At 45.4% G+C, this 13,370-nt stretch overlaps 1 long non-coding RNA gene across 1 annotated transcript; it reads left to right on the plus strand.

The window, feature by feature from the left end:
• Nucleotides 1-4,258: 4,258 nt before the first annotated feature.
• On the plus strand, nt 4,259-13,138 carry LOC147529490 (uncharacterized). The gene is made up of 3 exons (XR_015222266.1): nt 4,259-5,005; nt 7,044-7,406; nt 11,865-13,138. It is a non-coding gene; the product is annotated as an uncharacterized LOC147529490 (long non-coding RNA).
• The last annotated feature ends 232 nt before the right edge of the window (nt 13,139-13,370 follow it).

A 13,370-nucleotide genomic window follows, 5' to 3' on the forward strand; every position in this document is an offset into this window, starting at 1 on the left:
TTTACATTCCTTTGTGTGAGACACAGAACATTTTTTTTTCTTTAGGCTTTTAACAGTTGCAGGAGTACTGGAATTCCGAAAAGACACTAAAACCACGAAACTTATTCCACGAACGTTTAAACCTGCTCGTTCAATCCTGACCCTGACACAAAATCATGCATCTGGTTGTGTGTTTATTTGTAAACTCACCGAGGAAAGAATAAAATAAGCGTTTGTTGTTTGTCTGGAAGCAAGACTGAAAATATCGCTGTTATTTTTGGCAAGAATAAGACATTTTTGTACAGTTTATTGCGATTTAAAATAAAATGGGAATTGCTTTTTACGTAGTATTGAACTTCTTAGTAAATCTGTGCCTCTTTGAGAACGTGTGTTCTTTTGTAAGGTACCTTTTAGTTTTGGCAATTTTTTCTCCATTGTTTTTGCAGTTCTGGTGAGTGGGATTGTCTTAAGGCACAGGAAACTTTGTGTAATAGCACTTCTGATCTGTATGTTCTGCGAAAGATTTTTTTTTTTTTTCCTCTAAGTATTTTGAGATAGCATTAAACACTGTGCTTTTAATTGTAGAAGTTCCAACTGAAACAGGTGGAAATACATTTGAAATGATCAAAAAGTTAAGTTTTCCAGCTACCCTCGTGCATGCCAGTTTACAACTTACTTACAGTTGTCCTTTTATGTACTTTCCAGTTGTAGTGGGAAGGACCCTCAGCAAGAGAGGGTTGTAGAATGATTGTAGAGACTATGACAAATGTGGTTCTTCATGTTTTAGCTCAGTTGAACAATAGGAATGAATTTTTTTTTTAAAAAAAAAAAACCAAAATCTTTACTAAGTAAGCGTAGATATTAAAGCGGCTGTGTACATCTTAAATGCTTTCAGGAGCTTTTATTTACATTGGAGTAGTAAAAATTACTCTTTAAGTATTCTCTTTTCTTTCCACTGCTATTTGTGTATGCTTTCATGTTAATGCAGTTGTTGATGAGTAAAAAGTGATTTAGCTAATAGCTCGTTCTGTTCCTCTGAATATATGAAAATAGCCCAAATCTATGTTAATGCTATTTTATTTTTTTTAAGAAAAGGGTTTTTTTAATTAGAAGTCATATGGAAAATTGTCTTTTTTTTTTAAAGAAGATATCAATTACAATTTTAGTTAAATAGATAACTCCATCTTTCCCATCCAGGGAACGTCTGTGAGTTCCCCTGCTGAAGACAGCAGCGCGCGGTGACCTCTGAGGTCGTCAGCCCCGTGTCGGTGAAGTCAGGCCGGACGATCCCAGGGCTTGCGGGCGTAATCGGAGAAGAAAAAATGATACCCAGCACCATACAGTTGGCCAAAAGAGCTGAAGACTCCTTTCTGACTGTGTGAATGAGATCTCTTTGAAGCACTGGGACAAATTGAAGAAGGGAAGCTCAGTAAAACACTCCTTTAGCTGCCTGAAGTGTCTCCTGGAGCTCGGCGGAGACGCACTGCTGTGACTAGTGTTGCTAATTAGGTGGCTCCAGGAGTCTCGATGTGCTCGGCCTTTCACAGAGATGCTTAGATGGTCTGCAATCAATCAAAAGCTCCTTCTTTAGCCTGTTGGTGAGGAATGCCTCATTTTTTTTTTTTAGGCACACCAGTGCATCGCTTAAGAATCTGGAGCGTGTAGTCTGAATAGCGATGGTAGCTTGGCAGGATGTGGAGGAGCAAAGGAGTAGCAGGTTGCAATGGTAGGTACCCCTTAAATTAAAAGGGATTTTTGTGGAGGAAAAACACTTACTGAAACTACAGGAGCTCCCATCTTATTTCCAGGGATGCAGAGGAAGGATGTGCCTGGAGTGGAATCCAGTATAATGACTTTAAAGAGAACAGTATTGCTAGAGCAGGTCAGAGACTGATAGAGGAGTGTCTGAAAACGGGAGCGATAATCACTGCAGATAAATTTGGATTCTAATTTTTTTTTTTTAAAGAAAGATTCTTGAGGCAGAGGGAATTATCATCTTAAATATCCTGCCAGTTCAGTGCAGTAGGTACTTGCAAGGTGTATCTGAGGTATTTATTCTGACTTCACCTTTTGGCAGGTTCTATGGAATGAAGCAATATGTCTGTTTAATTTATTTTAAGTACCAGTGCTGAGATATAAATGATTTTAGTGAAAGTGGATTTTCCTTAGCTGCTCAGCTGATTGTGATTTGTGAAAGCAAAGCTTGTCTTCACACACTTATTTCTTTTTCCCATGCAGAGAGTTCCTGTGAGGCATCACTGTGGCTTTTTCAGAAAGTAGCGTGTCGCTTTCTATCTCCTGTAGTTTTATTTCTGTTACTGGCTGCAGAAATCCTGTCACTGCTTGTTTGGCTGCCAAGGTTCTGCTGTAAAGAAGCAGAGGACCACAACCACTTAATGATTCTGGGTGCAGCTATCCTGTTCCCCCCACGCTCTGTTTCTGTGAAAAAAAAATCTCAGAGTTGCCAGAAACATCCCAGTTACTCTAAGAAAATAAATCTCTCTGCTGGATCTGTTTCAAGAAACAGTTGCTGACCTAGAATAACAATAAGTGTTATCCCAAAGTAGGCTTAACATTCAATAATTTCCAGACCTCTAATGCTCCCTACTTTCCCCAAGGAAAACAGTTCTTGGAGAGAATAGCAGTCTCCCCAACATTTTGCCTAGGTAAAAGTAGTGAGGCATCAGCAAAAAAAAAAAAAAAGGAAGTTTTAGGCAGATCTACAGCAGTTTCAAAATATGTGCATGTTCATTATAAGTTTTCTTTACTTTGCAAAATAACACTGTTAATCAAGTAGCACTCCATGTCCATGTTCCATAACACAATAATTGTTTGTTTTATTATTGCCATAGTTGTCCAGTGTTTCTATTAATTTATTTTTGTGGAGCAAGCTTGCTTTTTTTTCCTTAAAACCATGCCTGTGTGTCTTCTGTTTTAGCTGGCAGCAGTTATCCCTGGAAGTGTCGTTGAAGGCAGGGCAGGTAGCAGTGAAGTTTGTTCCGTGAGATGAGGAGAAGCAGAGCAGGTGCCCGTGCAGTCCCCTATCCTTCGGTTTTGTCGTGTCCCAAAGTTAAACATAGAATCATAGAATGGTTAGGGGTGGAAGGGACCTTCAAAGGTCATCTAGTCCAACCCCCCTGCAAGGAACAGGGATATCTCCAACTAGATCAGGTTGCTCAGGGCCTCGTCCAACCTGGCCTTGAACGTCTCCAGGGATGGAGCAAGGCATGTCAGGGGTGAACCGGCTGTGTGACTGCTCGTGTGGTCTTACAGTAGGTGATGGTGAGTGAGAGGGAGTGGTGGTGAATGGGGTTAAATCCAGCTGGCGGCCGGTCACCAGTGGTGGCTCAGTGTTGGGGCCTGTTCTCTTTCACATCTTTATCAATGATCTGGATGAGGGGATCGAGTGCACCCTCATCAAGTTTGCAGATGACACTAAATTGGGAGGTGATGCTGATCTGCCTGAGGGTCGGGAGGCTCTACAGAGGGACCTGGACAGACTGGATCAATGGGCCGAGGCCAACTGTATGAAATTCGACAAGACCAAGTGCCGGGTCCTGCACTTGGGCCACAAGAACCCCCTGCAGTGTTCCAGGCTTGGGGAAGTGTGGCTGGAAAGCTGCACAGCAGAGAAGGACCTGGGGGTGCTGGTCGACAACCGATCGAACATGAGCCAGCAGTGTGCCCAAGCAGCCAAGAAAGCCAATGGAATCCTGGCACGTATCAGAAACAGTGTGGCCAGCAGGAGCAGGGAAGTGATTGTCCCCCAGTACTCAGCACTGGTGAGACCACACCTGGAGTACTGTGTCCAGTTTTGGGCCCCTCACGTCAAGAAGGACGTTGAGGTGCTGGAGCAGGTTCAGAGAAGGGCAACAAAACTCGGGTTTAGAGAACTTGTCCTGTGAGGAGCGGCTGAGGGAGCTGGGACTGGTCAGTCTGGAGAAGAGGAGGCTTGGGGGGACCTTATCGCTCTCTGCAATTACCTGAAAGGAAGTTGTAGGGAGACGGGGGGGTCGGTCTCTTCTCCCACGTTATGAATGACAGGACGAGAGGGAATGGCCTCAAGTTACGCCAGGGGAAATTTAGGTTGGATATCAGGAAAAATTTCTTTCCAGAGAGGGTTGTAAAGTATTGGAACAGGCTGCCCAGGGATGTGGTGGAGTCCCCATCTCTGGAGGTGTTTAAAAACTGTGTGGATTTGGTATTGAGGAACATGGTTTAGGGACCCTGACAGTGCAGGGTGAATGGTTGGACTTGATGATCTTGAGGGTCTCTTCCAACCAGATGGTTCTGTGATGCTCTGGTGTTGCTGTGGCTACATGCTTTGTGTAAGGTTCCCAGCACCTCCCCCATGCGTTTTAATTGACATCAACACTTTTTAGGAATAAATTAGTTTCCTAGCTGTAGAAGTGGGGGTACAGACTTGAGGATGGCATTTACCATCCCCAAAAGCCACCCGTGCTATCTACAGACCTCTCACAAACTCCTTTGCGTTCGTGACCACCTGCTCCACCAGCAGCAATGCTGTAACATTTGTGGGGACAAGGTGGGATCCTTCTTGCTGAGAAGCCATGCTGTCAGCCTGCCGGCATTCCCTATGGAATCCAGACTAGAGCACAGGCTTCCCTTGGTAGCAGCTAGGAGAGAGGGTCCTGTGACAGCTCTGCTTCCACGAAAAAATGCAGAATGATACTGATTTACATTTAAAAACTGAGATCCCCGTCAAAGCCAGGGCTGGAGGCAGTTCAGCACATCTGCCAGTGTTTTCAGTTGCCTGATGGTCTCTTTCACTAAGAGGTGTCTGCCGAGTCTCTGATCAGCCGTGATGGTCTGCAGTCGGAGCTGGGACTACACACGCAACTGCAGGAGTCTGTGAATTCAGCTTCTGTCGCCTCTTCAGCCAGCAAACATCTGAGGATCTGGGGAAAGGGCTTTTTCCTCACTCCTGGAAGATCTTCTACAACATCTGCTTGGCAAGACACCACCTCTGGCGTGGCCTGCAGGCCTCAGTGGGATTTTCTAGCAGGTAAATTCTGTCAACCAAGAGATTTCAGCATCTACTCTCAACAGGACACGGTGTTTGGGGGGAAGAACTTACCACCAGCACCTTGGTTTTTTGTCCTCTCTGGCTCCCAGAGCAGAACTTCAAGCTTCATGGCTGTTTCCTAGTGAAGCAGCAGGGCACTTTGCTCGGTTAACACCTGCTAACTTGGTGAAGGAAAGATGTTTATGAGCTGTTGGGAAAGAGGGGTCATGGGTTTGGGTCATGAGGAAAGCAGGAGAAGGGTGGGGAGATGTGAGAGAGCTGGTCAAGGGCACCCTTTTGCTGGTAGGGTGATGCTCCAAGCCTGTGTTCTATATAAGCCCAGAGCTAAGCCCTGATGGGGTCCTGGTCTTGTCCACCCACCAGCTTGCAGTGGTGTTAGGCTGAGCAGACACAGGCTGGAGGGGCTTTGTGCTGCTGACAGAATGGGTCCTTCACAGAAAGCATGGAGGAGGCTGACAGTGCTGGGGAGGTTCATAGAATCATAGAATGGTTAGGGCTGGAAGGGACCTTCAAAGGTCATCTAGTCCAACCCCCCTGCAAGGAACAGGGATATCTCCAACTAGATCAGGTTGCTCAGGGCCTTGTCCAACCTGGCCTTGAACGTCTCCAGGGATGGAGCATCCACCACCTCTCTGGGCAACCTGTTCCAGTGTTCTACCACTCTCATGGTAAAAAATTTTTTCCTAATATCCAACCTGAACCTACCTCCCTCTATTTTAAAACCGTTACCCCTTGTCCTATCATAACTGGCCCTCCTGAACAGCCTCTCCCCATCTTTCCTGTAGGCCCCCTTGAGGTACTGGAAGACCGCTATAAGGTCACCCCGGAGCCTCCTCTTCTCCAGGCTGAACAGCCCCAACTCTTTCAGCCTGTCCTCATAGGAAAGGTGCTCCAGCCCTTTTATCATCTTCGTGGCCCTCCTCTGGACCCTCTCCAACTGGTCCATGTCCTTCTTATGTTGGGGACTCCAGAACTGGACGCAGTACTCCAAGTGAGGTCTCACGAGGGCAGAGTAGAGGGGGAGAATCACCTCCCTCGACCTGCTGGCCACGCTCCTCTTGATGCAGCCCAGGACGCGCTTGGCCTTCTGGGCCGCAAGAGCACATTGCCGGCTCATATTGAGCTTCTCGTCCACCAGTACTCCCAAGTCCTTCTCCTCAGGGCTGCTGTCGATCCATTCACCACCCAGTCTGTATTTATGCCTGGGATTGCCACGACCCAGATGTAGGACCTTGCATTTGGCCCGTCTCCATCCCTGCAGGTCTATCATCGCGTAGGCAGCCAGCTAAAGGCACATTTGACCTCCTTCCTAAACTGGAGAACTTAAGTTGAAGGTGAATCATCTGCTTTATGAAATCAGAGGCCACTTCAAGGACTGCAGCCCAGTTATGCTGCATGTTGTCGATACCCTGAAAAGAGTACTCGTGGAGAAATAGGATCCATATGGAGGGATCTTTACTGGTGAGCACATCCCACTGAAGAACAGCCTCGAGTATCTGCCTGCAGAGATCAGGCTGAGCAGGATTCAGGCTTTAACTCTTAATTTATAGAGTCGAACAGCTCTCAAAAAGAGGGAGGGATTTGCAGGAGGTACAGGATAAAGTGGATGGCGCTATGACATGTATTTCTCCCCCCGAGGAGAGAGGCTTGCTGCCTTCGCCTCAGTGTGAGGCTCTCTGCTCCAGGAATAAGCAGGAATATCGTGGTCTGGCCTGAATTCCTCCCTGGAGGAAAGAGACAGATGATATCATTGCTGGAGTTGTTTAGACTTCATAAAGGTACTTACTGAAATGAGAAAAATATGGTTTTAATTCCTTTTTTTAATAATAAAAAAGTAACAGAAAGCTACGAGTGCCGGGAACCTCACTGAGAAAAGAGTCTTTGCACCCTGGAAGACTTTTTTTTGCCTAATGAATAAGCACTTCTAAGTCATTTTTTGATTCATTTTTTTTTGTGTGTGTATATATATGTATATAAAGTATGCGAAGCCAGGTGAAGTTACTCGTTTTTCTTGCAGATGTCAAATTTGCTGAGCAATGCTTCGATGAAGAAGCAGCATGCCCAGAGTGAAAGGCACACGGCTTATTCCTGGGAGACTTTTTCTGCACCGTACGCAGCTCCTCCTGGACCCTGTGCCCTGAGATCCAAGCACACTACTGTTAAACTAGCAAAATCCATGAGCCGAAATGCATGCTGATTATCAGATGGTTTCCACTCCACTCTGAAAAGGTGGAAGAACGCATCTGAGCAGTGGCTTTAAGACTTTCCAGGTTCACTTTACAAAACTGCACCTTCTGAATCGATGTTGTGCAGAAGGCAGGGTACCCTGTTCAGTGTCTGCAGAGGCGGCGGAAAGCTTGGAGGAATTACTGCTTGGCAGGTGAGCAGAGCTCTCTCCATTTCGTTCTTCCAATAAGCTTTAATCCCGTAAGTGTATCATTGTTGCAGAATCACAGAATGGTTTGGGTTGGAAGGGACCTCACAGATCATCTAGTTCCAACCCCCCTGCCATGGGCAGGGACACCCTCCACTACACCAGGTTGCCCAAACCCTCATCCAACCTGACCTCGAACACTTCCAGGGATGGAGCAGCCACAACTTCTCTGGGCAACCTGTGCCAGTACCTCACCACCCTCAGAGTGAAAGATTTCTTCCTTATGTCTAATCTAAATCTCCCCTCTTTCAGTTTAAAGCCATTGCCCCGTGTCCTGTCACTACACGCCCTTGTAAAAAGTCCCTCTCCAGCTTTCCTGTAGGCCCTTTAAGTACTGGAAGGCTGCAATAAGATCACCCCGGAGCCTTCTCTTCTCCAGGCTGAACAGCTCCAACTCTCATCCTGTCTCCAGAGCAGAGGTGCTCCAGCCCTTGGATCATCTTTGTGGCCCTCATCTGGACCCGTTCCAGCAGCTCCATGTCCTTCTTGTGTTGGGAACATGTGGTTATTGAGAAACCTGTGGCTTCGGTGTGGGTTTTGGCACCCTTCTGCGTTATTATGAAAGCCAGATTTGGAAAGTACTTGTAATACATACAGTTTGACCTCAGGTATTCCTGCGTTTTCCAGACTGTTTCACATTCTTATTCTGCCAACGGCAGTAATGGAACGGATTCACAACTCTGATCCTGATTCTTTGCACCTCTCAGGCAGGACAGTACAGCCGGAGCCTGGATGCAGTTGCCCATCTGAGAGTGCGACATTCCTCCTGGAAATCTCTTCAAGGGGAAAAAAATGCTGACACAGCTTTTTTCTGCACAATTTGCTCCTCCAAGGTATGCATAAGCTACTGCACTCTTTACTGCTACGTGGTTCTTCACATCTCACCACTCTTCTTTTCTTTTCTCCCAGCACTGATAGGGACAATGCTCCAAGAAGGACAGCTCTTTCCAGGGCAGGGTGCTATTTTTCTGCCCTGTGTGGCCTGTAGTTTTGTGCCTAACCTGCTGTCCTCTAAGGTCATGCTTTCCCAAAGTCAGTGTTCTCACGTGCCTGTATTTTGTATTTTTCAACTGGAGATGCACTGAAAGGCTGTGGGTTTCAGAAAATGTTTAGTATTACTCCTGTGTGTGGAGTTTTAGAGCAGTGTCAAGCTGGGCAGACACAGTTAAAAGCAGGAAAAAGCACAGATTTGGGAAATCTCCATTTAGGAACAAAATTCAGCATGTGAGTAGTGCACTGGGGCTGTAATTGTTTAGCTACTTTGGTGTTTCATTAACCAGGTGGCTTTCAGTAGATACTGTGACAACTGAATCTTTCTAAACAATTTTAAAATTTGCCTTTTTTGATACATCCTCTCATTTTTATTGTGGTTTGGAGAATAGAAGAACCACATTGTATTCCATTTCTGCTATTAAATATTACATGTTATATTTTTTTCTACTTTATTCCATTTACTTTCCCCTCCCAAATGCAGGCCAGGAGTCCTCCACTTGTTTTTTTTGTCTACAAAGTTGCATTCTCTTCTCCATTCTGGACACAGACCTATTGGAGCAGATCCAGAGGAGGCCACAAAGATGATCCCAGGACTGGAGCACCTCTGCTATGGAGACAGGCTGAGAGAGTTGGGGCTGTTCAGCCTGGAGAAGAGAAGGCTCTGGGGAGACCTTCCAGCACCTTCCAGTGCCTAAAGGGGCTACAGGAAAGCTGGAGAGGGGCTTTTTACAAGGGTGTGTAGTGACAGGACACGGGGTGATGGCTTTAAACTGAAAGAGGGGAGATTTCGATGAGATCTAAGGAAGAAAGTCTTGACTCTGAGAATGGTGAAACACTGGACCAGGTTGCCCAAAGAAGTTGTGGCTGCCCCATCTGTAGGAAAACGACCCAAATTGGGGGAGAATGGAAAAATACTGTTTGTGTCGCAAAGTTCAGCTCAAAAGCTGCAACATTAAAGGCAGTCTGAGGCAAGGTGCGGCCGCTGCCTCCAGGAACACAATGCGGTTGGTACGAACAAAGGCCTGCCCTGGCCCAACAGAAATATCCCTGAAGTGGGGAGCAGAGTGGTACGGAGGTATCACGGCCGGTCCCTACGCTCAGGGATCAAAGAATGGCTGGCAGGGCCATCTGGCAACTGTCCAGGAAGATGAATCACAGCACTCGCCTCAATAGCTTGGAAACCAGCCCAGCATTCAGCTAGGCCATTTGGGCCTGTTAATACTTCACAAATTGCCAAATGACTAGCCTTGGGGTGAACTTTGCTCATTATAATACTAAAACACACCTCCACCTCGAAGGCTACCCGCCGCTGGGCTGCGACCACCCCTCACTGGGCAGGCGACACCAATCCTAACGAAGGTATGTATGACTAGAGTCGCTCGAGCTCCACCTAAAAGTTATGGAATAGTATAAAATGGCAAAAGACAAAGGGGATGTTAGGGAGAAGCCCCCCATCGGAATGTCCGGGATCAGTCGATGGGCTGAACCTTTCTTCTCCCCCAAAAAGGGACGCCTATTGGGTAAGAACTTCGTGTTACGTGCACTTAGTTACTAACACCTTGCAGCTATTTAATATTATCACTATTATCATATTTTGATCAAAGTTGGTTTGTAGTCAGTCACTATCACCAGCTATCTATGAATCCATATCCTGTCACGAATAAAATTATATATACATGTTTCCGGAAACTTTTGAATTATGATAAGGAGTTTGGGCCATAGTACCACTGGTGTTGGTCCCGAATAAGCGGACAAACTACCCTCTGATTCAGTGAGCTGCCAAGGGAAGGCAGGGGGAGTTGAACCCAAGGGTCTCTCCTGACTTGGGACACTGGTAGACTGATCTTTTGACCTCAAAACGTGACACCATCCCTGGAAGTGTTCAAGGCCAGGTTGGGTGAGGCTTTAAGCAACCTGGTGTAGTGGAAGGTTTCCCTGCCCATGGCAGGGGGGTTGGAACTAGTTGATCTTTAAAATCCCTTCCAACTCGAACCATTCTACAATTCATTGCTTCTGATCTTTTCAAGACTCTTTTCTATTCTGACCAGGACATACTTGCAAGATGTATCGGGTCTGTTTAAAACAAACCAACCCGTGTGTTTTCTCATGTAGCCTCCTGTTTCTCCTCCCATCCTAAAATGCTGCTTTTATGGATTCTAATTTTAGAAAAGCAGCAAATTCCTCTTCGCTATTCTTCAAATACCACTGTTCTTCAGTTATTAAGGTTTGTTCTTTCCTTCTGTAACCTTGGCTATGCAGATACTCCAGCCAAGGGAACAAACCTTACAGTCTTTTGAGAAAAGGTGACCTTAAAACAGCTCGAACTGATGAAAAAAGCTTCTAGGCTTTACACTGGAGTGTCCCCTACGTGTCCTCTCAGGTGTGAGTGCAGGAAACAGCCCTTACTACAGTATTCATAGAATCATGGAATGGTTTGGGTTGGAAGGGACCTCAAAGAACATCTAGTTCCAACCCCCCTGCCATGGACAGGGAAACCCTCCACTACACCAGGTTGCTCAAAGCCTCATCCAACCTGGCCTTGAACACTTCCAGGGATGGGGCAGCCACAGCTTCTCTGGGCAACATGTTCCAGTGCCTCTTCACCCTCTGAGTGAAAAATTTCTTCCTTATATCCAATCTAAATCTCCCCTCTTTCAGTTTAAAGCCATTGCCCCTTGTCCTAGCACTACATGCCCTTGTAAAAATTCCAGTTTTCCTGTAGGCCCCCTTTTATTACTGGAAGGCTGCTATAAGATCACCCCGGAGCCTTCTCTTCTCCAGGCTGAACAGCCCCAACTCTCTTAGCCTGTCTCCATAGCAGAGGTGCTCCAGCCCTTGGATCTTTGTGCCCTCCTCTGGACCCTCTCCAGCAGCTCCGTGTCCTTCTTGCGTTGGGGACTCCAGAGCTGCAATTAATATTGCATATTAATCACTAATCTACAATCCTAAACAGCATAATCCCCATGGGATACTTTACCCACTGACTGTAGCAACCTGTACAGTCAGGATGCACTTGGAACAGCTTCTCGTTTTGCTTATTCGTTGTTGAGTGACCAGCTTGTTGGTACAGTCAGTACCTGTTTAAATAAGATACGTAGCAAGCCATCACAGATGGCTACAAAGCTGAAGCATTTCTACTGTTTCCTTCCTCACTGATTGAGAACGTTATGAAATACGATGGTCACACAAGTCAACTGCTGAGCGTGCTCAGCTGAAGACGTTCTAGCAATGGGGATTTGGATTAGATACCAGATTGTATGGATTCATACATTTTGCTATTTGCACTTCTTTATCATCTTTTCACTGACTCTCAGCTTTTAAAGTGTTGATTTTCGTCACCACGTTCCACTCCCTACTACTCTGCATGAATGGTACGTCTTGCTGACCATGGCCTGCTCTGTCGTTGTGCAGGTCTCTGGTCTTTGCAGACAGGCTTCACCCTGTTACTCTGCCCGTGCTCCAAGAAGACTGGGAAACAGGAACCTGCAGTTGAAGGCAGGACCAATGCACCCTCCTGAAGATGAGGAGATGGCTCCAGGATTCCTGGTTGGCTGGGGACACGGGTGGACACACTTTCTTTTGTATGCAAAAGACCGTGTAGATATAATGATGGATATTTGTATGACCTCCATTTCTGGAATATTTTCTATGATGTCGTCAATCTATTTATTTTCATAAAATCTCTGGGATGTAAGGCCCAATTATCTGATAACTGAAGTGACTATGGCTTCCATCTGATCATGTGAAAAATTTGCAGTGAATCAGGATGCTGTATCAAGGTCTCTATTGCTATGAAACAATGTCTCTGGCCCAGGAGACTTACAGGTACATGATGAGAGACACCAGAAACAAGACAAACGATACTTAAAGAGAAGGGGTAGCAGGGGTGAGGTAGTTGGGGTAAATGAACGTGCAGCTCAGTCCTTGGCATTAATAAAAGCTAAGAAGACAGCCCCTCCTGATATCATTATCAATTTGGATTCATGCTTTGTTAACAGTGGACAAGGAAGGATCGCTGGCAAAGCAAGAATCCTGGAAACTCTTTCCATATGTTTTTGGGTTTTTAGACATCTTCTCCCATAACAGCACCATCTCCTCGTGCAGCAAGAGCAGTTTATAAATGATTCCACTTCACATGTTCCTCTGTGCCGACACTCACACCCTGAGACTGAGCATCTCTGCAGAAAAGAAGGTGGGAACAGGTTGGATACAGGTGCAGGGAAGGACTTTGGGTGGGTAACATCCATTCAAAATATTAAATATCCACAGCTGACTCAGAAACCTACCTGCCATGTTTATCTAATTACAAAAAATTAATGTGGTAATTTCTTCATTTCCAGCAAATCAGTATTTCCTGAAGTATTGTGATACTTTCCCTGAGCTGAGCAGCACTTCACTGGGATTCTCATTTACAGACAATTTGGCAATATCTTGTTACATGTGAAAGTTGTACTGGGTCAGATAAAAACGTGTCTTGCATTCCTTGGTTGCCCCAGAGCTGCTGTGCAGTAGCTGTTTCAATGTGCTAAAAACATAAAGAGTTAGCAGTATGCAGTGTTAAGTTGTTTTTTAGGGATATTTGAGTATATCGTAAACTTTCTAAAGTAACCACTTCTCCTGGGCTGGGAAAGAATTTGGGAACAGAGCTATAAAATAATTAATGTTTTTAATTCAACAGTAATCTTAAATAATTAAAAAAGAGCTCTTTTAAATAAACAGTCATAATCTGGTGGGAAACATAATTTTATAAATTTTTAATCCTCTCAAGACTAAATTGAAGACAAATTAAGACAAACTCATGCGGTTCTTCAATGTCCTCAAAATAAAATATTTCATCTTAAAAACAGAGTTCCATTCATCCTGAGCGAAACATTCAGGAAAACAGAGAAATTCACGGATCGTTTTCACAGTATACAG

Source organism: Tauraco erythrolophus, chromosome 1 (genome assembly GCF_009769465.1).
Source record: "Tauraco erythrolophus isolate bTauEry1 chromosome 1, bTauEry1.pri, whole genome shotgun sequence".
Classification (NCBI taxonomy): domain Eukaryota; kingdom Metazoa; phylum Chordata; class Aves; order Musophagiformes; family Musophagidae; genus Tauraco; species Tauraco erythrolophus.